The sequence below is a fragment of the Puma concolor genome, chromosome D2, assembly GCF_028749965.1.
Source record: "Puma concolor isolate L17-30 chromosome D2, mPumCon1.1.hap2, whole genome shotgun sequence".
Taxonomy (NCBI): domain Eukaryota; kingdom Metazoa; phylum Chordata; class Mammalia; order Carnivora; family Felidae; genus Puma; species Puma concolor.
This window is the reverse complement of record NC_141677.1, coordinates 13,566,800-13,592,865: the sequence shown is the minus strand read 5'-3', so window position 1 is coordinate 13,592,865 and position 26,066 is coordinate 13,566,800. Positions and strand designations below refer to the sequence as shown.

Here is a 26,066-nt window from a genome sequence, read left to right as displayed (position 1 = left end):
TTTGCTGTATTAGAAGTAGACTTTCTGGCACATAGTGTAGATCAGGAGTCAAACACTCAATGCCTGCAGGGGCTGGAGAGGTAGAAGTGAATCAAGTGGGTAGGATGTAACCAGAGGGAGCCATGGGGATGGGGATGGGAATGGGGCACACTGGTGAGGGCATGCCCTGTCTTAGAGGGGTGCTAGAGCTGGGCTGCAGACGACTGCTTCCACCTGGTCTTAAGGGCCCAGCATGGCAGATCTGGTTTTTTAAAGAATGTCAGAAATTTAGTACTCGCTTTGGCAACGCATACACTAAAACTGGAACGATCTAGAGAAGATTAGCCTGGCCCTGCGCAGTGACGATCTGCAAATTCACGAAGTGTTCCAGGTTTTTAAAGACCCCGAGTAGCCAGAGCAATTTTGAAAAAGGAAAGCAAAGCTGGAGGCATCACAATTCCAGACTTCAAGCTATATTACAAAGCTGTTGCAATCGAAACGGTATGGTACCGACACAAGACACATAGATCAATGGTACAGAATAGAGAACCCAGAAATAAACCCGCAGTTATGTGGCCAGTTAATCTCTGACAAAACAGGAAAGAATATCCAATGGGAAGGAGCCTCTCCAACAAATGGTGTCGGGGAACACTGGACAGCTGCATGCAACAGAATGAAGCTGGACCACTTGCTGACATCATACATACAAAAATAAAAGCAGTAATGTCTCTGACATCAGCCAGAGCAACATTTTTCTAGGCGTGTCTCCTGAGGCAAGGGAAATAAAAGCACAAATAAACTATTGGGACTACATCAAAATGAAAAGCTTCTGCACAGCAAAGGAAGCCATCAACAAAACTAAAAAGCAACCTGCTGAATGAGAGATTTTCAAATGACATAACCGATAAAGGGTTAGTATCCAAAATATATAAAGAACGAATACAATTCAACACTCAGAAAACAAATAACCCAGTTAAATATGGGCAAGAAATGAATGGATATTTGTTCAAACAAGACATCAAGATGGCCAACAGACGTGTGAAAAGATGCTCCACATCACTCATCATCAGGGAAATGCATATCAAAACTACAATGAGATATCAGCTCACACCTATCAGAATGGCTAAAATTAAATGCACGTGCACACACACACACACACACACAAAACAAGTGTTGGTGAAGATGTGGAGAGCCACTATGGGAAACGGTATGGAGCTTCCTCAAAAAGTTAAAAATGGAATTACCCTATGAACTAATAAACACTAATTCAAAGGGACACAGGCACCCCTAAGCTTATAGCAGCATTATTTACAATAGCCAAGTTATGGAAGGAGCCCAAAGTGTCCTTCAATAGATGAGTGGATAAAGAAGATGTGGCATATATATATACAACGGAGTATTTTTCAGCCATAAAGAAGAATGAAATCTTGCCATTTGCAACAACATGGATGGACCTAGAGAACATCACACTAAGTGAAATAAGTCAGAGAAACACAAATACCATATGATTTCGCTCATATGTGGAATTTAAGAAACAAAACCAGTGAGTAAAGGAAAAAATAGAAATCAAGAAACAGACTCTTCACTATAGAAAACAAACTGATAGTTACCAGAGGAGAGGGGGGTGGATGGGGGAAATAGGTGACGGGGATTAAGGAGGGCACTTGTGAGCACAGGGTGATGTGAGGAATTGCGGAATCACCATATTGCACACCTGAAACTAATGTAACACTATGTTAACTACCCTGGAATTAAAATTTAAAAAGGAGGTCAGACATTTAGATTTGTATGTAGAAGCTCCTGGTTTCAAAAACTGACTGATTTTTTAAAAAAAAATCAACATCATGCCAGCTAAACAAAACATAGCTGGTTAGATTCTGCCCAAGTTGCCGGTTTGTGACCTTGAGTGTAGATGGTGAGACTGATTTCAGAAAGAGCTGTGGAGAGCCTGCAGAGTTCATGAGCAAAGCTAAATCCAGTCCCAGCCTCTGCAAACAGAGCCCCCTTCCACATTAGACCAAACTGCAAGCTTCATCTGGAACTAGAGTTAAATTCGAATTTTAAATAAACAAGGGAATACTTTTTTTTAGCATAAGTATATCTTGAACATTGCGTGGGACATACTCATACTAAAAAGAAAATATTCGTAGTTTATCTGAAACTCAATTCAAATTTAACCAGGCATCTTGCATTTTTGTTTGGTAAACCTAGCCACTCTCCCTGGAGCCCTACACCAGGCCCCAATGGGGTCACAGTCTCCCAGCTCCTCCCAGGGGCGGGCTCTACTCTCAAGGACATAGGGACACAGTCCGCAGTGCAGATTTTAGAGGAAAAGGGAACCAAGGCAAATGTTTGAACACCTGAACGCCACAGTCACATATGAGGTGATCTATACATACTCACATACATACTCCTTTGATGTCAAAGAATGGATATTCTAGAACTATCTCGGCCCCTCTCCAGTTATGTTCTTGGCCCTTTGTGGTTTCCTCGTCTCTTACATGGAGAAGGGAATTCCTATCTCACAGGATTATCACATGGATTAAATGGAAGAAACATAAAAGTGTTATCACACAGCGTCTGACACAAGGCAGACGCACAACAAACGTTTATTGTGTGTTAAATGAAATTCTTCAACCCCAGAATGACTGCATTCCCCCCGTTCCTGTCACCACACCAAGACCCATCTACGGAGGGTCCCAAGAAGCTGGGACAGGGGCAACATGTGATTCCACCATCGTGCACAATGTCTCTGGGAACTGGGTGTCGGCCGGGGTGCCGGGCTCCTGGCGACCTGTCAGGATCACAGTTCAGGGGAACAATGAGAGCCCTGGCTTTCTACACTTTAGGGGCTGGAGGCCAAGTGTACGGAATGCTTCTTTGTTTATTGAAATATATTCGACATACAATATTGTGTACGGTTAAGGTGTACAACACGCTGATTTGATATTCCTACATATTGTAATGTGATCGCCATTGTATTTAGCACCTCTATCATGTCACATAATTATGTTTTGGTTTTTTGCGGTAAGGACAATTAAGATATAATCTCTTAGAAAGTCTGATAAATACAATATTGCTGCCTATAGTCACTGTACTGTCTATTAGAGACCCAGGACTTATTTATCTGCTAGTAGTAACCTCACTCTTATTCCCCCGCCTCACCCCAACCCCTGGGAAGCAAATTTCACTCTATTTGCAGGAGTTTGGCGTTCTTAGATTCCACATATAAGTGATATTATACAGTAGGTGTCTTTCTCTGACTTATCTCGCTCCACATAGTGTCCTCGAGATCCATCCATGTTGTCTCAAATGGTAAGATTTCCTCCTCTCTCATGGATGAATAATATTTGTGTGTGTGTGTGTGTGTGCTCTTTATCCACTCGTCTGTTGACAGGCACATAGCTTGTTTCCATACCTTGACTATTGTTAATAATATTACAATCAACATGGGGAGTGTGTACACCTGTTCAATATGCTGTTTTCATTTCTTTGGGGTATATACCCAGAGATGGAACTGCTGAATCATTCTGTTTTTTTAATTTATTTTTGAGGAATCTCCACAGTGACTGCACCAATTTACATTCCCACCCACAGTGCCCAAGGGTTCCCTTTTCTCCACATCCTCACCAGTACTTGTCCCCTCTTGTCTTCTTGACGCTAGCCGTCCTAATAGGGGTGAGGTGGTATCTCATTGTGGTTTGGATTTGCTTCCCTGATGAAGAATGATGTTGAGCATCTTTTCACGTACCTGCCGACCATTTGGATGTCTTCTTTGGTAAAACATCTCTTTAGTTCCTCTGCCTATTTTTTAAATCATATCGTTTAGGGGATTTTTTTTTGTCACTGAGTTGTATGAATTCTTTATAAATTTTGGATATATCAGAGACATGGGTTGCAAACATCGTCTGCCATTCTACAAGTTGTCTTTCCCTGTTGTCGATTGTTTCTTTTGCCGTGCAGAAGCTTTTAAGTTTGAGGCAGTCTTACTTGTTGATTTTTGCTTTTTTTTTTTTTTTTTTTTTTTTTGCATTTGTGCATATCCAAAAAAGTATTGGCAAGATCAATGTCAAGGAATTTCTCCCCTATGTTTTCTTCCAGGAATTTTACAGTTTTGGATCTTCTGATCCATTTCAAGTTAATTTCTGTGCATAGTGGAAGACGGAAGTCCAATTTCATCTTTCTGCATGTGTTTATCCAGTATTCCCAACACCATCTGTTGAAGACGATCCTTTCCCCATTGGGTGTTCTTGGCTCCCTCATCAAATATTAGTTGACCACATACGTGAGGGTTTACTTCTGAGCTCAGAATCCTTCTTTTTAATTTGTGCTTTGCCACTGTTCCTCAGCACCATGGCATCCACTGCAGGTAGTGTGGAGACAGTTTCTCATGCACTCAGAGTGTTCTTTGAGGGGCTCAGAGAAACCCAGGAGTAGCTCCAACCACCCTCCCAGCTCTTGAAAGCCACCCTTGAACACAGAACAGCTGGGAAGGTCTTTGAGCATTCCAAGGCCAGAGACAGAACTTGGAACTCAAAGCTCTTCATTTTATCTGAGTCCTTCCCCAGAGTGCTTAGTGGGTGACAAAGGATGTCTGTGCATATGACACAGAGGTGTTGCTGCCACATGTTTATACTGCGCGCACACACACACACACACACACACACACACACATTTAAGGATCTCTGAGGGATTTCATTTTAATCTGCTTTGGAACTAAAGTTATGGTACTAGTCTGGCAGGGCTGTGGCTTAGTCCATTCGGGCTGTTATAACAAAAGTACCATAGACTAGGAGGCTTATTAACCACAAACATTTATTTCCCACAGTTCTGGAAGCTGGGAAACCCAAGATCAAGGCACCAGTAGACTCAGTGTCTGGTGAAAGTCTGCCTCCCAGTTCACAGATGGTGCTTTCTTACTCGGTCTTTACAGGGTAAAAAAAAAAAAAAAAAAAAAAAAGTGAGAGAGCTCTGTGGGGTCTCTTCTGTAAGGCACTAAACCTATTCATGAGGGCTCCACTCTCTTAACCAGATCACCTCCCAAAGCCCCACTTTCTACCACCATCTCATTGAGGGTTAGGTTTTTAACATATGAATTTGGGGGGCCCGGGGTGGGGGGGGGGGAACACAAACATGCAGGCAGTCCACAGCACCGGCTGACCTCTAAGACTTCAAATTCCTGTAAAGGGAAGTAGTCTTTTCATTTCATGGTTAAACATAAGGCTTAAATACTTTAATACTCTTTTCCTGTGGAACTCAACTTCATGGTAGCTCTAAGATAAGAATAATTACACTTGGTATCTGTCTCTGTGTTTTGGGACACCTTGATGTAGTCAAGTTCACCACACTCATACCAGGAGGCCCCCCCACCCCCACCCCACCCCCACCAGCCTCCTTGTCCAAAGAAAGGAAATGCCAGAACTCTGAAAACTAGGGTCGAGATTTCTAGAAGCCTGACTGGAGGGAAGGGGTGTCTCTGAGACCCCCAGGATCAGCCGTACTGACCCCTGCCAAGCATACCCGCCAGGAGGGGGAAGGGCACAGGCGCTCAAAGGGGCATGATGGAAATCAAGCTCTCTCTGCAAGGACATCATCGCCCAGGAGATGAGCCATCCCCGCTCTGTGCTGGATGGCCTGATGAACAGAGTGCAGGTTAACGGGCTTGATTTCCCTCACTGATATTCTTGAGGGAGGGGTTACGGACCCATTAAAGACACATCCCGGTGCTTGATGGAAATGAGCAAGCTACAGAGAACTGGACTTAAGCTGAGGGCTGGTAGGTTTCGGTTTCTTCCTCCTGTTATTTCCTCCCTCTTTCCACAGATGGTTCTTGGGTCTTGAGCACCTCATCCTAGATGCTGGGACCAAAATGACCAAAACAAAGGGGCCACTCTCAGAGCACTCGTTCACTGGGCCACATAGTCCCCCCAAATAATCCCACCGCCTGTAATCCTGGGCCAGCTGCCCGCATGCAGAGGGCCTCGAGGAGCCAGTCCTATACCCCAAGCAACTGGAAAGGAGGATCACATGTCATCCACCAGCTGCCGCTCAGGCAGACGGACGAGACGCCTTCCCAGAACTCGGGAAGTCCTCTGATTCGTTAAAGTGAGTAGAACCACATGGGGCGCCTGGGTGGCGCAGTCGGTTAAGCGTCCGATTTCAGCCAGGTCACGATCTCGCGGTCCGTGAGTTCGAGCCCCGCGTCAGGCTCTGGGCTGATGGCTCGGAGCCTGGAGCCTGTTTCCGATTCTGTGTCTCCCTCTCTCTCTGCCCCTCCCCCGTTCATGCTCTGTCTCTCTCTATCCCAAAAATAAATAAACATTGAAAAAAAAAAATTAAAAAAAAAAAAAAAAAAGTGAGTAGAACCACAGGTCCTTGAGGTGGACGTGTTCTAGAAGTCGGTGAGGCCAGAAAACTGAGGACACCAGCTGGGAGCCAGGCCTCCCCACTCTCCCTTGGAGCAGACCAGCATCCCAGGCCCTCTATCGAAACAAAGTCGATTTTCCCTGCCTAGCAATTTAATTTATGAGGTTTTTTTTTTTTTTTTAATGGGAATGAGGTGGAGCTGAATGCACACTGAAATGTGCAAATTGCTACAAGAGCTGAGAAACACTAATCTCCCTCCAGCATCTCCAGCGCCATTCTCCTAAAACTACCTGCTTCCAGCGAGGTTCCGAGGTTCCGTGGGTTCATTACTGCCGCCGGGGGAAACCGCACTGATTTACATCCACTTTCATCGGCTGCAACCAGCCACTGTCAGCCCTGCAGGAACAGGCTTGGGTTAACCTGTTGGCCCCTCTGCAGACAGATGAGAGGGGCGCGGCTTTGCCCCCACCGGCACCGCCTCCCGCCATGCCTCACACACAGCGACTCAGCCACGGCGATCGGGTTACCTGTCACCTGTACTTCACACATCCGATATTCTTCCCACCTGCTCCTCGCAGCAGCACTGTGAGGCCCCAGGCTCAAGGCCTGCTCTTTAATTTGGCCTGTTTGAAAAGTTCCGTCTGTACCCGGTGAGCTCATCAGCTACCATCAAAACTACCTTTCTTCCCCTCTGAGTACCAGGCTTTTTATAACGGCTGGCTCCAAAGGTAATTTCAAAATCCGGCCAGCTCGTGCAGAAGCCAGCGCAGCCTGTGAGACCGGAGGCCAGGCCCACATGTGAAGGCAGGGTGAGTTACAAAGCAGAGTCCCCTCCTTTTAGGGAAAGCAGAGCGAAGGACTGCTCCGTAGGACTGGCCCCTGGGGCTCTGAAGACCTGAGTCCTTGGTTCTCATATTGCACCGGGTTTGAGAGAGCCGGTTGGCTGTTGGACCCCCTGCGTGCGGAATGGGGCACCTCCTAGGTCTCAGAAAAGGAAGTCTGTAATCCATACATTGATATGCAAATGTGTGTTTACCCAGGTGAGGTGCATTGTGGGAGACGCACCTGGGATAGGTTCCCATTCTTCACTTGATCTTGATTCCAGTATTCCTAATTCACTGGGCTACCCAAAACATGGCTTCAAAAGAAAGTTCTGTTTGCACCGCACGGCTGGTCTACAAAAGTCTTGCACAGGGCCACGTTTTAACCAAACAACTAATATCATTATGTTTGCATCAGCCTGTGCGGTCGTTAGGTGTTTTAGATCAGAATAAGGGCACATCTAGATAGCACTTGTCCTAGAAAATCCTCAGTGGGGCTGAGTATATTTATAAGTATAATAAGTATTTTATTACTCACTGATGACAGGCCAGATGCTACTGCATTTTCTCTATGAAAGTTGCTGAGCAAGTCTGTATGGATAACCGTGCTGAGGGCCCAGGGATTTGTTCTTTCAGAGCACTTAGCTCCCTCCCTGTGGTTGGCTGTCACAAGCCCTGGAAGGTGGGGTCTGTGCCTCAGTTAGGTTTATACACCTGGGCGTGGGCAGGGGGTCTGGCTCGGTAGGTGCTCAGTAACGGCTGGGGCAGGCGTGAGTGAGTAAAGGTGTTTGTGGATGGGCAAAAGAACAAAGTCTAGCCTGTAGATAGAGCTGGGTCAGGGAGAAAGGCTGTGGCCACGGGTGAACCCCACGGGGTGAGCAGAGTCAGCGGAAGGTGACTGCGGCCTGGTGAGCCATCTGAACATGCAGAATGGAGTCAAGTATCTGCAGAGGCATTTGGCACCGCACGCGGCATATTTTATGACCAGTTTATAGGAATCTTCCTGGAAAAAAAAAAAGGTTGAGGACTCAGGAAGTGTAAGCAATGAGTCACCTGGTTAGCTAATCGCAGGAGTTACACACACTGGCTTCAGGATAAAGTCCATTCAGGTGTCGTTCAGCGCCCCCACAGCCACCGCAGAGGCCAGCAGCTGGGCTGGGCCCGAGCCCCTCACCGATGTGCACTTCCTTCCAATGCTGCCCTGGTTCCGATCGGGGCCACACACATTCTCAGGTTGCTGATACATCACCTGCTGGCTTGTGCCGCGGCTCACAGTGTGACCAGTGCCCAGGCTTCACGGGGTGTGTGACGGCCGCCGGCACTTGGAGAAGCACAGGACGGAGACCCGCCTGCTCTACGGTGGCCCCACCCATCCCCCAGCTCCCAGTACCACCCACTCCCACCCAGGAGTTGCTGACAAATGCCCTGAGCCAAAATGGAGTCCCCTTTGTGGCCTCAACTTTGTGGCTCCATCACATACCCAATCTTAGACATCCCCAAAGGAGTGCTGTCACCTTCTTCGGCTATCGCCCGGGTAAACAAACACAGCTGCCACCGCCCTTACCCCCTGCAGACTGAAACCGCATCCGGGACTCCAGGGCGGCCCTTTTGCCCCTACAAACAGCTCTGCGCATGCGCGGAGGCCTACGTCACTCTCACTCATCACCCACAGAGAGGACAGGCGCTCACCGGCGTGGAGACCCCCAGTGCCCCCAATGTTCACTTAGGGCTCTCGGCTGCATCATCCTATCGGATCCTTGCTTCCTTCCCAAAGCCTAGGGAGGCTCAGGGTCAGTAAATGACTGAGCCAAATCAAGCTCAGCTCTTCTTTTCGAAAAAGGACATTCAAGAGCGGTCAACCACCCTGGGAAAGGGGAGAAAAGATCTGTATGTCTCTTGGGTCCCTGTCAGGTTTTTCTCTTTGACCATTATTAGCTGTGAAGAGGCCTGTGGACCACAACCAAGGACTTATGCTTCTTTCAACCTCCCTAGGATAATTTGAGGTCTCAACTCAACACATTTATCGAGAGGCTACTATTTGCTATACACCGTGCTAGAAAGTGGGTGGTACAAAAGCAGTTCCTGCCTGAGGAAGCGGAGAGCAGCCAAAGAGCAGTCATGACAACAGAGTAATGGCGGAAGTGACAGAGGTCTGCATGCACTTTAGCGGAGCCCCACTGATTGTGTCTCAAGGAAGAATCTGTCTTGGGAGAAAGCTGTGGTGACATTGAGGGTTTTGCAGGATGAATAGGAGCTTGTCAGATGAGAAGTCAGGAGGTGTCCCTGGCAAAGGGACCCCTACCTATCAAGGCCGCAGGCATGACCAGCATGCAAATGCCAGGGAACAGAAGTTGCTCAGTACTTCTAGATCTCAAGTGGCAAGAAATGGGGCCCAGGCGACAGAACCAACTTTGCATGCCCCGACAGGAGTTTGAGCGTGATTCCCACCGAATCAGGAGTCACAGAGGCATTTCTATGGAGGAGCATGTGGTCAGAGTCCCACTTCCGTTGATCTGGAGAAAGTGTCAAGGGAGAAGAGACGCAAGCAAGGAGACTAATGGATCAGCCACTGCGTGGTCCAGGCAGGAGAGCTGTGGGCCCGGACGGGGGCGGCCGAGCCGATGAGGGGCACTGCTGACTCAAGAGACAGGTGAACTCCGGCCTAGTCGGCCTAGAACCTGGAGGTGAGGCAGAGTCCAGAAAGAGACCAGGTTTCCTGTCGCGGGCCTCTGGACGGGCTGTAGCACCCCCGCCTGACATGGGAAATTCTGGAAGATGCGCGCACTTAAGAGAGGAAGATGGTGAGTTCATTCCTCGCCTTCTTGCATCTGAGGTATCTGTGGGACAATCCTGTGGAGGTGTCCATCGTGCACCTGGAAACGTGAGCATGGAAACGGGTGTCCAGTAAGAAGAGGGCCAGACGAGCAGGAGTGCAGATCAGTCCTGCGTTAGCACAGTTAGCTGTGCAGGGACGGAAGAACAGGGTCCTGCAGGGTCACCGAGTACATTCCCTCAGGATGTGAGACAGCCTGGGGAGTGAAGGGCGGGTGCTCCTCAGGTGTGGGGAGGCCAGCCTTGAGGACCGGCTGGCCCTGCAGAGGAAAAGGCAACTCGTTCTCAGTCCTGGAGAGAACCGGACGCAGATGCTCGTGGGGAGCAGTAATGCGCTAAGTTGGGACAAAGGGGGACAAGAAGTGAAGAACTAGGTTTTGTTCTCCTTTATGGAAAATGGTTACCTAGGTAACTAAGTGATATTTTTATTTATTTTTTTATGTTTTATTTATTTATTTTGAGAGAGACAGAAATAGAGCAAGTGGGGAGGGGCAGAGAGAGAGAGAATCCCTAGCAGGCTCCACACTGTCCGCGCAGAGCCCGACGTGGGGCTCAAACTCACTAAACCGTGAGCTCGTGACCTGAGCCAAAATCAAGAGTTGGGCGCTTGACTGACTGAGCCACCCAGGGGCCCCTAGGGTGATATTTTTTAAATGACCAGGTAAGAGGATCTTTAGAAAGATAAACTCCTTCTGAATGCAACATGGTCAACTCTCTCCATATGATATGTACATGCATTGATTGTATACCCACTCACTACCTGAGGAAAAAGTCCTCGGGTCTTGGCAACACTGAATTATTTCACCAAGATTTATCAAAACCATAAAAACAACAGGTTTCAGCAAGATAAAACCACTGAACATCAAACACCACGTAGACTCTGGCCAACCCTACTTGGAATCGTTGAAATCTATGAACACGTAACATAAATTACCGCTCAGCTGAGAAAAAGGCTTCCCACCTTGGTATCTGTTCCTATAAACACCACCAAACTCGACAACCAAACACAAACTTTAACCTCCCTAAGGAAAAGCGTTTCCCACCACGCGGAGCCAAGTGAAACGCCTTTGGAGACAGAAGTTTGAGGGCATTCTGAAGACTTTGATGTGCCGAGAAATGTCAAGCTTGAAAGAACAAGAGGGGAGAAGAAATCAACATTTCAAGTATTTTAAAGAATCAAGGCATAAATAAAACTGCTCATTTGATCAAGTGGAGATTTACAAAAGCCTGGGTATGTGGGTTGAGTCCCAAGTGGCCAGCCCACAGCCACTAGCTGAGGAGTCCTACAGGAGGTGCAGGGTGTGTGAGGGGGTGTTGGGTCCACATTGTGGGCCCCATCCATCGAACGCCCCCCGCCTCTGCAGAGCACGGTGCAGGCACTCTATGGACATGGGCTTCACTGCCCAGCCTCACCTTCCAGGACAAATGACAAGGTAACGACAGCACCAGCCACACGGGAGCGCTGTGGGGGTTGATTACCTGGCCCAAGTAATACCAGTATTTGGTCCGCAGTGTTGCAAGGCAGGCCCTCCCACTCCTGAAAAGGGTAGGCCACGCCTCCCACCAGCAGCCACTGGGACAAGAGACAAGACTCAGGGGTGGGGGGGGGAAGCTTGTCACCTGGCACCACTCGAATCCCCCAGAGCTGACCCTGGCCTCCCAGAAGTCCCACCACCGTGGCCCCGGAAGCGGTGCTTCCCCAGAGTCTTGCTTTCTTCCTATGCCCGAACAGTTTTCGTGATGGAGTCGGGGTCTCCGGGCAGGGTTCGACTCTGGGCTCCAGAAGTCTGCTGCTCAACTGCCGCGTCCTCTTAGCAGGATCACTGGGAGCAGGGGAGAGGAAAGGAAGAAGGTTCAAGGGCATGTGGCTGACTCCTGCGAAGGAGGAAGCCATGGAGACCACACCAGGCTGGCAGCCAAAAGGCTTGGTGCGCTGTGGGCACCGGAGGAGCAGATGACAGAAGCTCTCGGGGCAGGAGCTTAAGGACTTGAGTGTCCAAACGAGACACAGTCCCCTCTTCCCAGCCCAATTATTTTCCTCTTCGAAGGGTTCTTTGTACGTCTTTAATCCAGGGGAAGGTTTTGGACAAAAGAGAGGCTGTTCCATCCCAAAAGCGAGTACTTGTCGGAACAAGTCACTTGCCAGAACGTTGATGGGGAAGGGCAAGGAGCCACGGAACGACTCACACTGCAGTCCTCAGGCAATGGCAGGGCACCAGAGCGCCTCCCCGCTCTGAATCAGAAGAAGGGCATTCTTCTATTACCAGCAACTCTGCCAGCACCAAAACAGGCCGTGCCTTTCTCTTTCCCACGTTCCTGGGTCAAGAAGCAGGTGTGGTCTATTGCAGCAGGTTTACATCAACGAAAAACACATTCCTGGGCTCCTCGATCCCATTGACACGTGCAGTTTCTGAGGCTGAATGATGCCTGACCTCCCGGTCCATCGCTGTTTACTCATCCGCACAACCCACTCATCCGTCGGATAATGACTGAGCGACTTGGGACGCCCCTCCCGCTCAGCCCAGGAGGAGCCCACGGGGGTCCGGGAGCTCGCAAGTGGTGCCAGGCTGGCAGTGGCACCTGGGAGCATCTGGGAGGGCCCTTGTAGAGCATCCGCCTGTATAAACCTGCCCCTCCTGGGGGCATCTGGGTGGCTCAGTCGGTAAAGCGTCCAACTTTGGCCGAGGTCATGATTTCGCCGTTCCCGAGTTCAAGCCCCGCGTCGGGCTCTGTGCGGACAGCTCAGAGCCTGGAGCCTGTTTCAGACTCTGTGTCTCCCTCTCTCTCTGCTCCTCCCGCACTCGTGTTCTATCTCTCTCTCTCTCTCAAAAATAAACAAACACTAAGCCTGCCCCTCCTGGTGCCCACATCCATGTCAGCTACTTGGTTGCATTCATTCATTCCTTCCTTCCAAGGACAGATACTGTGTGTCCCTAGCACCGAGCTCCCTGCCAGGTGTTGAGGGTATGATGGTGAGCTAAACTAGGCATGCTCCCATCCCTCAAGGAGCTTACGTTTTAGTGACAGGGAGAATCAGAAGCAACAAACAAACGAATACGTAGTTTCTGGTAGTGGTAGGTGCCCAGGGGAACATCAAGATTGGCAGGGGCCAGGGGCGCCTGGGTGGCTCAGTTGGTTAAGCGCCTGACTTGACTTTGGCTCAGGTCATGATCTCGCGGTCTGTGAGTTCGAGCCCCGCGTCGGGCTCCGTGCTGACAGCTCAGAGCCTGGAGCCTGCTGCAGATCCTGTGTCTTCCTCTCTCTCTGCCCCTCCCCACTCACACTCTGTCTCTCTCTCTTTCTCAGAAATAAATAAGCATTTAAAAAAAAAAAAAAAAAAAAAAAGCATGGCATGGGCCTGCTAACGCATATCAGGAAGACTTCTCTCAGGGAGGGACACCTGAGCTGAGGCCTGGGTCATGAACCACAAGGACATCTCAGTGCTGTTCCCCTGAGCAAGAAAGCCCAAAAGGAAGCTGTGATGGAGGCCGATGTTACCAATGTGAGAAGGAAGGCCCAGTGAGACAAGGCACCGTCTTAGCCATCAAACCCGGGGCATGCACTGTTCAGAGCACGGGCGACAACGTCCAGGCCTCCACCCCAGGGCCTGGCCCGCCACCCGTGAGGGCCTCCTCCTCTGGGACACGGTGCTTTGATGGACAGCAGTGTAGGTGGACAGTTCTGGGCTCCTTCAGAAAAAGCAAGCAAGCACCGCCTGCTAAATTAGGAAGAGAGATCGTCTCTATGAGGACACTCTGATAGCTCAGTGAGCGTGATTTCCTCAGGCGACACCAGAGGGACGGCAGCTGCTGACCCTCCGGTGATGCCTGTCATGTCTCGAAGCTCGGCCAGCGACGGCAGTCACCAGCTCTTGCTGATGCCTCCTGTGTCCTGGCATCCTAACCCCGGCTTGGGGATGCAACCCCCACATTGCATCAGATTCCTTTCTCAAAAGAGGGGCTGAGTCAGCTCTGACCAAAGTCTCCAGGGCTCTGGACTCCCGGGCCTGGCTAGGCACTTGCTCACTTCCAGAAGCTCCCCTTCTCCCTGCCGCGCGGGAAAGGTGCCAGGCCACACCGCAGGCTTGGCTCCGGAGCAGCGCGCCTCCCTGCTGAATGTCGCTGCTCCGTGTGCTTCCCGAGGTGACAAATGACCTTGAATCACATTGGCGAAGGAATGGCTGTCAGCCTTCTCATCCATCGGTCACGTTGCGACACAGCCCTCGGTGAGCAGAACCAGTTCCCGAGAGCGAGCTCGGGGAGTTCCAAGCACCTCTCGGGCCGGGCTCGCAGAACTCACAGTGACATCGGCCCACACAGGCCCAGAACCACCCTGGCCCACTGCCACCAAAGGTGGGATGACGGGGACTTGGGAAAGTGGGAGAGGTCTGAGGACCAGGACTAATCCCCAGCTCTCCCTTTGCTGAGTGACTTTGGACGAAGGACTTGACTTCTCTGAGCTGCTGCGTCTGCACTGATGAAATGCCAGTACTGTTGTGGGTTGTGGCCGGAATCAAATGAGAAAATGGCCACGAGGGCACTTGGTGTGCTTCAAAGCACCACGTCGGTGACAGCGGTCTGTCCACTGAAAAGTCAATCATAATGAGTGAGCTTCTGAGTCTTTACCCAAGGAGTTCTTGGGGTATGAGAACAGGTATCTCTGAATCTATTCCTGGGACACGGGAAGACAACCTCATAATACGATGTTCTCGGTACATCAGAAACTTCCTGTGTGAAATCCACGATGAGACCCCCTGCCATAGCAAAAAGCTTTACGATGAGACGCCAGGAAATTCCCACAGACGTAAATATTATAATACATCCTTAGCTCCAAAATAATTCCTTGGAGGGACGCGTGGCTGGCTCAGTCGGTGGAGCCTGTGACTCTGGATCTCCGGTTGTGAGTTCGGGCCCCACGTTGGGTGTAGGGCTTACTTAAAAATAGTAATGATAATGATAATGATAATAATTCCTTGGAGACCCAGAATCGGAATTTCCATTGCACTAATGGCTCTGAGTTGACCCGGCAGTAGGTGGGTCCAGTAGGGGGCTTGAGCTGTTTTCTCTGATGCAATCTTTTTTGTAGCTTTCAATGTATACTGTGGGGTAAGAATTAGCATGTTCTTCAAAGCTCCATGCCAAGTCAGTGGCCACAAAGAATCCTGGCCCTCCTGCTTAGTGGGCTCCTCTCTGGTCAGTGAACACATAGGCCCATCCTCCTCAAATGCCCCTTCTCGGAAGAAATTGCTAATCACTTTGCCATTCTATTTTACCAGTCAAAAGACAGGCAAGACTTAGGTGCTTCCTTACCCACAGGTAACAGATCAGCCAAAGTGGGGCGCCGAAGAGTAAATGTCCAAGGATTTGGCCATGGAAGGAAGGGGCTGGATGGGAAGGGACAAGCGAGTTGAGTCCACGGAAGGCTGTTCACCACATCACATACAGAAGTTCCCCAACTTATCTGCGGTTTCGCTCCCTGCGGTCAACTGCGGTCGGGAAGGTGATCCTCCCGGGGTATAGCCAGGTCACAATGCCCGCGTCATTCACCCCGCTTCATCTTATCACGTGGACATGTGATCATCCCCTGTCATCACAAGAGGAGGGAGGAGTACAGGACAGTAAGCTGTTTTGAGAGAGAGACCACTTTCACATAACTTTTACTACAGTATATTGTTATAGCTGTTCTCTTTGATTATTAGCTATTGTTGTCACTCTCTTAATGCGCCTCATTTGTAAATTAAACATATCATACATATGTATAGGAAAAACATGGCACACATACAGGGTTCGGTACTGTCTGCAGTTTCAGGCACCCACAAAGAAGGGGGTCTGACTGTAGAGCAACCCCAGGCTGGTCTGCTCCCCACGTCATAAACCCACAGTGACAGAGCCCCACTGCAGCTTAGAGATCAGGAGTCTGATCCTCCTTGAAAAAGACTGGGTTTGAGCACTGGAAGGGTCAGGTGAATTCAGAACTCCTGCAGTACGATCCACCCTCCTTCTCCGTGGTCTGAGAGGAAGAGCTCAAGAAACACAGATGCCCAAGCCCCAGAAGTAGCCACCTGGAAGCAGGCATCTCCAACTCCCCATGTCCAAGACCATCCTTTGTGTCTCCTGTCCATGCGTCTTCCTCAGTCTCCCCGCCTTAGTCCATGGCCCTGTCCTCCAGCTCAAGCAAACGCCTAGAAATCATCCTTCACGCCCCACATCGAGTCCCTCACAAAAGGGTGTCCGTGCTACCTCCCCAGGAGGTCCTGACTCCTGCACCACCCCCTTGCATCCAGAATCACACCTGGTCCCCTGGCCCGTGACCAGGTCCTCGCACACCCCCTCTTCCCATCATCCAGGAGCAGCGTCCTTCTCCTTCACCTTGGGACAGGCCACCCTCACCGTCCTCTCGGGGCCCCTGCACAGCTGTCCCTCCCTCTGGAATGCCGGTCCGGATCTGACTCCTTCTCCTCATTTGGGATTAGCCCATGGAGACTCCTTCTCTGATTCCTCTCTAAAGCTGCCCCTCTCCCCCACCCTCCCCTCCAGCCAATCTCTGTCCGTCACAGTATCTGTACTTTCCTCATAGCACCTGGCACCCTCCGAAATTACTTCTTCTTAATGTTATGTGTCGGTGATCTGTCTCCTATGAGCTCCTCAGGCCAAAGGCCACGTGTCCTCACTCGCCACGTACCCCTGGTGCCTGGAACAATCCCTGGGCCGGCACAGGATGCGGCACAGGGATCTGCGGACCACCTCCGAGAGTCCCGCAACTTTAAGCCAAAGGACGCCTCCCGGGTCACCGGTGTCAACACCTCAGACAAGGACAGTAACTGAGCTCCTGGCGGCCCCTCAGTGCCGTGGGAGAAGCCTGACCCTCCCCCACTTCTAGCCTCCTTCTCCAAAGGGCCTCCCCACCCTGCCCAGGACCCCCCGCCCCAGGAGTTAGGGACAGGGCACCCACCGGCCCTCCATGCCTCAGAGCCCCGGGCGAGAGAGCACCCTCTTTCCTTTCCTGGCCTCGCCACCTGGCTGGGCAAGCTTTTCAATCTCCCCATCCGTAAGACAGGGACAGAGAATGCTTTGTCACCCCACCTACTTCTCACGGGTGTTATGAAACAACTGTTTGCTCGGAAAACACTTTGAGCAACTTGGGTAAAGGTGCCTGTGGCTCAGATGACTCCTGCTGCACTCGATCCAGGCGGGAGGGGGGGGGCGGGCTGTGCCAACCAGGCATCCGGTCACCACCTTGGCTGCCCGAGGGACGGGAGGGACGGGAGGCAGGAGGCGCGGCAGCCTCTCCTGTGTCACCGAGCCTGTTGGCTGTGCTGTGGTCCCAGAATATGCCCACGAGGGGTGTGTGTGTGTGTGTGTGTGTGTGTGTGCGCATTCCTCAGCCTGCCTGACCCACTGATTTCAGCAGAATATGAGCTCTCCATGGGCCTGGACGGAAGCCACCGGACGCCCAGCCGGCCCGCTTGTCAGGAAGGCAAGCTGAGGGTTACCTGGGGATAACCTGTCTGAGCTCAGGCCGCAGGGGCGGGGACAGCCGCCCCGGTGCCAGCCTCGCAGGCAGGGAGCCGGGAACAAAGGAACGCTGTCTTGACTCCTCGCCTGGCCAGAGCCGATCTTAACCTGCAGGCGCTCAGGTGCCCCTCACCGGCGGCAGCCGGCAGTGGCCACCACGTTGCCATGACAACCGTACCTGGCTACCCTCCCTCTGCTCCTGGGAGGGGCCGGGGGGGGGGGGGACCACCCCAGCAGTGACCAGGCACATCCGGGGGCCTCCCAGGGCAGCTCGAGGCTGAGCAGGGGGCAAAACCCCGGTCTGGGCGGTGCGAGGGGACAACGGTCCCGTCTGCCATTCGGTCAACAGCGAGTGTCCGCTCCTGGCTGGACGCAGGGCTCAGAGCCCCGACAGGCCTCGCTCCCTGCAGCCCCCTCCCACAGGCTGCTGCTCCCCTAGAGCGGGTGGCAAGGCGCTCAGCAGACAGAGAACAACAGACAGCATGTACATTTAATTATAACTCTCCCGGATAGGAAGGGCTGGCTATATACAGTGCGTCTGCCTGTTACTAATTATATTTATTTTCAAACGAAGAAGGGGGGGGAATCTTCTGAAGATGAGTCAGAAAAAAAAAAAAAAAAAAAAGCCCTTCATTGTTATGAAAGTGGAGGAACGTCTCCTGAGGGTGTCTGTAACGCATCGCTGTCACGGCCTGACAATGGAAAAGCTGAGCGCAAAGCCAAGCCAGCCGGTAAACACCTCGTGGCGGCTTTCCTGGCCAGGGCCCTGCGAGCCGGTACCTGCGCCACATGCCCAAGCACGATCAATATGAACGGCCTTCTCCCTCCCGGACGGAGCCGCCGCTTAGAGCCTGGCTGAGCATCCTATTCCTGCAAAGACGGGGCCGTGCGGCATCTGCTGTCACCTTAATTGGGAGGCAGCGTTCCAGTTGAAACACAGCAAAGGTTTCTCCCTCATCAAAGGAAAAGCGTCCTGACCAGATGGCTGAAATGAAAAGGCTTCGTCTTCAGCCTCCATGCAGCCAACGGTGTTATTAATAACAGCACCAAGAATGCCACAAACCAAACGAGAGCACCTAGAAACCCAAAATAGTCACCCGCATGCAGGGCAGAAGTCACCGGCACTTGGGGGATGAATCTCTGGTTTCAGGGGGAGTCGCGGCCGCACACACACGGGGGACTTGTCTCCGTGTCTGTGTCCGCCGTCTGTGCGTGTCAGGTGCACATGGTTGCTTTCGGGGGGCCAGTTCGTCAGGCCCGCTCTGCCTGTCGGCCCCCTCTTCCTTTGAGACCACACGGCTGCCCTGCCCCCTCCGCACAGATACACCCATGGGGTGACGGCCACAGGGAGCTTCAGGGGACGCATGCGCCCCAGGGAGCCACCCAAAGACACAGTGTTCACAACGGGGTTTCCAATAATGTTTTAAATAGCCACACTTGTTTTGTTTGCTTTCTTCCAGGAAGGCTGCACTGTTCTGGAAAAGGAGGGGGAGGCAAGAAAAATGTGAGTTCATTTCCTGAGTCTTTTAAATCTTTCTCCATAGACGGAGCACCGAGGAGCCGTGGCCGGAGGGCAGAGTGGCCTCAGGCTCGCAGCACACATGGAAGGAGGTTCGGAACTTGTCCCCGCCGCGTGCTCTTTCCAGGCCATTGCAGGACGCTGGATTTAGCGATGAGACCGCACTGAAGGATCCGGATGCATGTGGGCTCTCCACCTCCCTCCCAAGAAAATGGTTTGAAGGCCGGTTGCTTTCACAATGGGTTTTTCCCGTTTGCCCAGGCAAGGTTGGACTGTGAAATCAGTTCATCCGAAAGAGAGGGCAGAAAATGGATCCGATGCCGGATTACCGGGGACACGAGAGAGTTTGGAAGGAGCCAACGCTTGTCAGAGTGTCTTTCCACACACATTATTTTACCCACTTCTCAGAGCAACCCCGTGAAGCACATGGCGGTGTGCCCGTTCCACAGGCGACGCTCTGGGGGTGAAGCGGCAAATCCAAGGGCACCTCACCTCCCCTGCAGACAAATCATCTTTCCTGTTGTGAGCTACCTCGCCGATCTGTCCCTCCCCTTCGTGGCTGCAGTCAGCATCTTACGCCAAAGTTCTTCGTGGGATGGGCTGGCCCACATCCATCTGCCCGTCTCCCCAGCCAGGATGAAGACACCATGAAGATGGGGACTTTCCTTGCTCACAGATGTGTGTGGTGGCCCGTCACGACCTTGAGCACAGTAGCTCTGTGCTCAGAGGGAATGGACTGAATGCGAAGGAAGGACTGAATGAACGAAAGAGTCCCGCCCCCGAAGGAGGAAAGGGGGTCCAAATCAGAAGCATGGCGATCTCTGGCAGGCCAGCTGAGATGCTACAAGGGTCATTCTGAAGTCAGTGGCACAGGATGCCCCAAGCTGAGCAAACCATGACCTGGAGGGCCCAGCTGTCAGGCAGTGGAGTGGCCTTTGCACCTGGCATCCGGGCACCGCGGGCCCATGCACAGCACATGCGGCCAGAGCACCCTTTAGACAGATGCACCCTCAGGAACCGAGAGAGCCCTGCTTTTCCCTGGAAGTGGCCTGGCAAGTCAGGGGCAGGGTCTGGCATCAGACCTGTCAGTCCTTCCCAGAAATTCCGAGCGGCCCATGGATTAAAGCGAGGACCAGCTTTTGGAACAACGGTCCCCGTTCTGGTTTTGCCTCACAGAGATGATGCCTGGCCTCACAGTTTGGAAGCCTGGCCCCTGAGTAAGTCTCCCTAATCCTCACTGTGTCTTCCCCCTGCTCTCCTCTGAGACCCCAAGGTGGCTTCAGTGGACGGTCAGACAGAGGAAAGTGCAGCAGACGGAAGGCCGCACAGAAGACAGGCCTGGAAAGAGGAGGCTCCCCCACCCCCGGCGGTCGTGCCTCCCTGCAGGCTGATTTTGCTCTGACAGCCTTGTGGGTGTTTGTCTTTGATCTTGGTTGTCAGCACAAGCATGTGTAAGTGCTGACTGTGCCTGGCCTTGCCTTCAACACCACAACTGCTGGGGACACCCAGGGCCCTGCCCTCAGAAGGTGCCCAGTCCCAAACGACGCCAGGCAGCAAACCAAGCCCCCCACGCCCCGCCCCCAGAGCCCAGAGGCACGATCCAGGCTGCCTGCCACTCAGGGTCCGCTGCTCCTCTGGGCAGATGTGAAGAAGCTAGCGCTCCCAGCCTCAAAGGGCTAATTCCTTCCTTTTGGACTCTTAGTTTCTGGTTCTGCTGGGTCACGGTTTATGAGGAAGTAGATCCCGTCATCTCTAGGACAGCAAATGGGGGACTCGTAACAAATCACCCGTAACGAGACCACATTCTGTTCCGGGTCACACAGAGTAAACATTAGAAACCAGACTCGGCACATCTACTTTCTTCTGATAGGTGGCCCTTTGGAGCTGTGGCAAAAATGACCACTCTGGGGCCCAGAGGGCCAGGACCGCCTGCGGGCACAGTGTGTAATGCACAGCAAAGGAGACCTGGGGACACCGGCACTCACTCCTGGACCGTGCCTTCCACGACAACTTCCCTCCAAAAGGCCATTTGGCTACAACGTATCATATGACTTGTTCTTAGAGTTACATTTTAACTGACAAAGTTTAACAACAACTATGACTTATGGCCTTCTAAAATTGGCAGCAGAAAAATGAACTGAGGAAGTAATGGAAAAAAACCACAAGTGAAGCCACTCTGTATTATGCACAATTTCTGTTGTGCTTTTTTTTCCCTTCCCAAGCATGTGTGTGTGTGTGCGTGCGCGCGTGTGTGCGCGCATGCGCATGCCCATGTGTGTGTCTGTGTGTGTGTTTTCGAAGGGTAGCAAATATTTTCCAGATACACTGTCCTGGCGTTCCCAAGCACATATTTATGCCAAGTTTATAAAAAGCAGCTGCAGACAGGGTTGACTGAAAGGATTGCTCTGCTGTCTGGCTTCCAGAAGGTGCTTCGGTTCTTACTCTGTCACCAGGGCAGCCTTACCTCCCAAAACTCTCTGACCCGCGCTGCGCGTCTGGAAGAGGACAAACCGGCGGCACAGAGTGACCTGGACGAGCGCTCGCCCCTGGCTCTTCTGACCTTCCGCATCACGCGTCTGGTCCACAAGGTGCTTGATCGTTTTTAGTCATTCAAAATCCTCATACAGATACAAAAAGGGAAGTGTTCCAAGACTCATTTCACAGATATCTGGAGGGCTCGGAGGGCCATCGTCAGCACCGGTTTCTGAGGGTTTAGAACATCTGGGGGAGCCCTCCGTGCATAAGCTGTGTCAACCTGCCTTTGCAGCTGCTCGCTCTGGGTTCAGCAGGACACCCTTCCTACGGCCTAAGACCCTCCAACCCTCCCCTTCACCCCTCCGTGGCCTCCCCCGACTTTGCTCGGCGAGAAGCTCCAGCCTCCACTTTAGCGTGTTCGTGTTTCCTCACCACACACCCTGCAACCCCCTGGGGCATCCCGAGCGACTGCTCACGGGCACCCAAACCCAGACTCTCACTGGCCTGGGGTGGGGACTCCACTCGCCTCCCTCCTCCATCACAGGCTTAATGAAGACAATAGTCGCCTGCTTTGTAGCTCTCTGGGGGTGACTAATTGGTTAATCTTGGGAAGGCCCTTTGAAGATGAAAAGCTGGGTATTACTCATAGGGTTGGAGGCACGCACCTGCCCCAGTCGGGGCCTGAGTCAGCAGAGAATGACCTCCCACCTGCGGTTGGCCTGGATCCCCCACTCAAGGTCAGCGCTGGCTGGCAGGAGGGGCGTGGCGAGCACCGGCCAAGGGGAAACCAGGAGGCCTCGGCGGCCTGTGCTGTGTGGGCCGCTCTGAGTCAGGGGACTGCTTCACTGGCATTTACATGGTTTAACAAGCCTTCAAAGGACTCTGCCAAGAGGGCAGCACATGTCCGAGAATATCAGGCAAGACAGTATTTCCTGGTCATTGTTCAGGGAAAATGCCTTCCTCACAGCTAACTCCTCCCAAGCAACAGCGTTTTCTCCTTCCTCCTGCGGAAGGCGAGCTGGAGCAGCGGTGGGTGGCTCTGTGGTGGGCAGACCTGAGGTCCGCGGTGCCAGGGTGGGGCATCGGTGCTTTCCCATCTTCTCTGGCTCGTGGTCCCCACCACACACATCTCTGAGAAAGAGGAAGTGACAGCAAGAACAGGGAACCAGAAGCCAAAACAAGGGATGAAGGCAAGGGTCGCTTATGACCACGCCCCCACCCACCCTTGACCCGGTGGGTCGAGGGGGATTTTGACACAGTGGCAGCTGGGAAGCCAAGAACAGAAAGCCTTTAATCCGTGCAACCTAATGCCAAGATTCCGCCTGAGAGAGCTCACTTCCTGCACTGTCTGCACATTCCTCCCGTTCCTCCCAAGCACCTTCTCCCAGTGACCCCTCTCCATGCAGCCTCTGCTCTCCCCCCACGGCCAACTGCTCCTTTCTTCCAGAAAACAAGGCCTGCGGCCAGAAGGATTCCACGCACTTCTGTTTCTCTTTAAGATCCCTAGGTCCTTAGGAGCTTTTCATGGCCCTTTCTCCTCCGGCAGATTGCCTGGAACCCCAGAGCAACCCCCCCCCCCCCCGACACACAGAATGATAAAGATCTGGAAAAGTAGGATGGAAGGATGGAGGGGGGGGACCAGAGCGGTCCCTAAATCTTAACATCCAGCAGGGAGTGGATTGTAGAGGGGTGGGGGGGGGCAGGCCAGCAGGAATGGGCTAGGAAATGATTTTGTTCTGCCTCTGTTTGGAAGGAGGTGCTTGGAAATGACAGTTTGGAGAAGATGGGGGGCGGGGGGTAGGTACTGTTTCAAGGGAGGCGGCCTCTCTTCTGCAGTTCTAACAGTGCCATCAAGTGGCTCTGCGTGCAAGACGCAGGACAGAGCCTCCAGACAGCCCGAGCTGACCCCGCGGACGGAGGAGCAACGGGGCTTTGTAAAGGACAGTGGCCAGAGTCTCACCTCAGCCACAGAGCCGAGCGCCTTCCCCTGGAACGGTCTGCGGGGAGGGGAGGAAGGTTCCCCCCAAGTGTATGTCCCCTAAGGGAAACGGGCCATCACGTTCACCATGCTCCTGCAAGATGCTTCATGTAGCCTCTCGGCCCGCACACAGGGGCATTGCTGGGAGGCACGGGGACAAGAGTCACTGTACCATGGGAGGCACCAAAGCACATTTTCAACCTGACACATGGTCAGTGACCACAGCAAGCCTGCCTGTGCCACCCGGCCCTTGTCTGGAGATCCTCGGTGAGGGAGAAATGAGGACTGAAGGGTGCTGGGCAAGACGTGGTCTGGTGAGCACGCCAGAGGAAGCTTCTGGCCAGGGACACAAGCCGCCTTCTGGTGTTAACACTGACTTTCGCTGTATTCCTTTTTTCTTTTTCTTTTTAACTCTGCAAGTCAAAACCAACTCACCTTAGAAATACAAAAGTGATTTTCTTTCTAAAAAGAGGAATTTAAAAGAAACAGAAGGCTTTCCCAGCAGTTTTGTGTTTGGGTTACTGGGAATGAGGGGGAGACAGAGCCGGGGGGGAGCGAACGTTCCACAAGGAGTCAGGGCCCCCGTGCCATTCCTAGCCCACACACTCAGCTGCTGCGTGTATGTCTGAGGAGGTGACCTCACTCACTAATCTCATTAAAAAAAATTTTTTTGATGTTTTTATTTATTTTTGAGAGTGAGACAGAGAGCAAGCAGGGGTAGGGGCAGAGAGGGAAGGAGACACAGAATCCGAAGCAGGCTCCAGGCTCTGAGCTGTCAGCACAGAGCCCGACGCGGGGCTCGAACCCAAGAACCACGAAATCATGACCTGAGCCGAAGTCGGACGCTCAACTGACTGAATCACCCAGGCGCCCCTCTAACTTCATTTTCCTACAAAAACCGGGGGCAGAAATAGATCCATAGTTTCCAGAACTACACTCCCAGGCCCCAGGGGAGGGTTGGCAGTTTGGCAGAACTTTGGTCCCCATGCCTTTTACCAGAACAACTCTGTCTTTATCCACAGTATCGTGGCGACTTTTCAGATACCTGTCCAGACCATGACTCTCAGAACTGGTGGCCATGCCGGCAGAGTTAAGGCCCCAACATGGTGTTTATACTTCATGACCCCAGACCCAGACTACAGTTGAGTACACAAGAGATGGACAGCTGCCCAGGTGAGCCAATCTGATTCTCCCTCCCCAGAATTTGAAACTGGGTCAGGTTGGGTCAAAGTTGGTCTCTGTTAGAGCTGAGGCAGCTATATTGGGTCAGAGGACAGAGGGGCTCAGAGCGCCAGCCCCTCCCTCGGGTCCCCTCTGAACCTTCACTGTGTTCCCCTACGATATATTGCCGCTATTAAAAAAGGTTTTTTTTTTTTTTTATGTTTATTTATTTTTAAGAAACAGAGTGCTAGCAGGGGAGGAGCAAAGAGGAAGACACAGAATCCGAAGCAGTGTCCAGGCTCTGAGCTGTCAGCACAGAGCCTGACGCGGGGCTCGAACTCACGAACCATGAGATCATGACTGGAGACGAAGTTGAATGCTTATCCGACCAAACCACCCAGGCGCCCCAGCCCCTGCGGACAAGACCATCTGAACACTTCTTCCCAGATCTAAGAAACAATAAGATCACCCAACCCAGTGCAACAAACCTCATCTCCCAGAGCCACATTCTGTTTTTGAAAATAAAGGGAAGTTTCTAAACAGACCATGTTACCTTATGAATTAAAATGTTTAATAGACTAGCCATATAATGGATCAGTAAATATTCACATTATTATCATTTCTATTACTGGTGTGTTCAAAACTTATTTACAAATCAATCATACTTTCTTGTTGCTATAAATTTTAACTTCAAAAACATTTTCTTGTTCGTATCTACTTGGACCTCATTTATCAATAATACTTTTTTTTTTTAATGTTTACTTATTTTTAAGAAACAGAGTGCTAGCAGGGGAGGAGCAAAGAGAGAGACACAGAATCCGAAGCAGTCTCCAGGCTCTGAGCTGTCAGCACAGAGCCTGACGCGGAGCTCGAACTCACGAGCTATGAGATCATGACCTGAGCTGAAGTTGGACGCTTAACCGACTGAGCCACCCAGGCACCCCAATAATATTTTAAAATTTTATTTTGTCCTGAAATCTTCCATCCAAGGACTTAAGTATCTATAAATATGCTAGTGCATTCATTCATCCATTTTCTTAGATGCTCTGAGTTTACCAAAGAAATAGATCCCTTCACTAAGATCCTACAGGGTGGAACTTGAAGAAACCATAATTTTAAGTGCATATTTCCTAAATTAGGTCTTCTTATATTATAGAAGACCCATGCCTCACTCCACAACAGATTAAAGAATCACACATTCTAAACTTAGGAAAAGGCTCTCAAGGTACTTGAGTATTTGTCAAACTCTGGGTCATGACTCAAAAGGGAGCCCTGAAATCAAGTCAGTGTACCAGAGGGGCACCGGGCTGACCCAGTCGGTTAACCATCCGACTCTTGGTTTTGACTCAGGTCATGATCTCACGGTTCATGGGTTTGCACTCCACATCGGGCTCCGCAGCTGACAGTGCAGACCCTGCTTG

At 51.6% G+C, this 26,066-nt stretch overlaps 2 long non-coding RNA genes and 1 other non-coding gene across 3 annotated transcripts; 2 read left to right on the top strand and 1 right to left on the bottom strand.

Moving 5' to 3' along the window:
• Window positions 1-274: 274 nt before the first annotated feature.
• Window positions 275-376, top strand: LOC112851592 (U6 spliceosomal RNA). Its single transcript, XR_003222784.1, has one exon. It is a non-coding gene; the product is annotated as a U6 spliceosomal RNA (small nuclear RNA).
• Window positions 377-1,809: 1,433 nt separating this feature from the next.
• LOC147575783 (uncharacterized) lies at window positions 1,810-10,498 on the bottom strand. Its single transcript, XR_015241551.1, has 2 exons — window positions 6,636-10,498; window positions 1,810-4,904 (listed from the first exon to the last, which is right to left on the bottom strand). It is a non-coding gene; the product is annotated as an uncharacterized LOC147575783 (long non-coding RNA).
• An 8,354-nt stretch (window positions 10,499-18,852) lies between these two features.
• LOC147575782 (uncharacterized) lies at window positions 18,853-25,270 on the top strand. The gene is made up of 3 exons (XR_015241550.1): window positions 18,853-21,619; window positions 24,507-24,657; window positions 24,883-25,270. It is a non-coding gene; the product is annotated as an uncharacterized LOC147575782 (long non-coding RNA).
• The last annotated feature ends 796 nt before the right edge of the window (window positions 25,271-26,066 follow it).